The sequence below is a fragment of the Fukomys damarensis genome, unplaced genomic scaffold, assembly GCF_012274545.1.
Source record: "Fukomys damarensis isolate Sample0158 unplaced genomic scaffold, DMR_v1.0_HiC HiC_scaffold_17, whole genome shotgun sequence".
Classification (NCBI taxonomy): domain Eukaryota; kingdom Metazoa; phylum Chordata; class Mammalia; order Rodentia; family Bathyergidae; genus Fukomys; species Fukomys damarensis.
Window position 1 is genome coordinate 35738907 of NW_022900929.1, and position 1606 is coordinate 35740512.

The following is a 1606-nucleotide window of genomic DNA, read 5'->3' on the forward strand; positions in this document are numbered from 1 at the left end:
CCGCCGTGACCGTCACCTCTCGCACGTCCCTTTTTCCCCCTTACCCTTCACTCCGGCGCCCGCAGGAGAAAACTGCGGGCCAAGGGACATCCCGCCCTCACCGGAGGCTGTTGCCCCCAGGGCAAAGCTTCGGGAAGACTGGCCGAAAATAAGACGAGAACAGCCCCCCTTTCCTGTAGAAAGGGCCCCAGACTCCGGCAAAAGGGCCCCCACTGCTGAGAAGCCCCTCCTGCCCTTGCCTCATCTTTCCGACTTTCCTGCCTGCCACGTCTCCTTTCCTTTCAAGCAAGGTCGGTCCTGGCTCGGTAGTCCTGCACCCTCATCTCTTTTCGTCTTTCTGCCCTTCGCCCACCGCCCCCGCCCCAGCTCCCAGTTCACCCTCTTTAGAAGCCGAGTGTGGAACCCTCATCCATTTCCAGCTGACAGCAGAGCCCAGTCTGTGAGTCCTTGACACCCACACACCCTCTTCCACCACCGCGGGGAGCATCAGAGCTTTCCGGGGGAGGGGAAGGGGCGGGCAGCCTGACAGGCGCGGCTGGACTCCCTCCTTCGCGTCCCCAAGCCAGGATGAGACCAAGTGGAGACACTCACCTGGCTTCCCCTAGTCGCTGAGTGCCGTGCCTCGGTCTTACACCCACAGACGTGCCTTTCCAAGCCCAAGCACGCTGGCGGGGTCAGCAGGGTGGGTGGGCACCGCAGGCTCAGGTCACCCAGAGTCCTGGGAGGTCCCTGCGAGGTGCGGAAGGGGCTGTGTCCTGGGCTCCTTGGAGCGCGAGCCTACTCAAGATTTCACTTAAGCAAGCACAGGATGCGCACACAGTAGGTTCTTAAGAAATGCTGAGTCCACCCCCGAACAAAGCCTCATTCTCAATTCAGGCGGGGGAGGGGAGCTTTGGGAGGTGAAAGGACCGGCTGCTAAGGGTAGCGTCAAGTCACCCAGCGCTGGGAGCAACCGGGAGGGGCTGGGCCCAGGAACGCCTTGGGCACCGAGGAGCTCCCAGAGTGCTGAGTGCCTGGGCGAGCAGGACAAACCCGGCCTCCGTGTGACAGAGGGGCTTCGGCAGCCTACAGTCCCCAGCCTTTCCCAGACCTTGGTAGTCAAAGCACTCACCCAGGCAGCCTGTTAGAATCAAGGCAGCCAGCCACTGTGGCTAGGAAGGAACACCCCGAGACAGCTCTGTCTGCCTCCAAAAGGTCAGCGGGGGCCCAGCCTGTCTTAGCTGTTTGGGGAGACATTTAAAGGAAGGGCCTACAAAGACCTGTGGCATGGAAGCCTTTAAAGGGCCAAGTTCTCTCGAGACAACTGCTTGTCCTTCCAAGTCCCACCTTTGAGGAAAGCAAGATTCCCCAAATCTATAAAAGTAGGACATTAAAGGATTTCTCCCTTCCTGAGCCTTCCAGGACAGATTCTTAGCAGTATTGCCCCTCCTTCAAGACACACCAGGCAGTGCTTCTCCCCACCTTATAGCAGCCACCTCCCTGTCATAAGTCTGTCACCAAGACCACAGGAGCCTGCACCCCTCATCAGAGACTAGTGGTGGAGGGTAACAACAGTGGCCGAAGAGGGCACAAGGCTCCTGCCAGCAGCCCAGCCTTGACGCTGGCA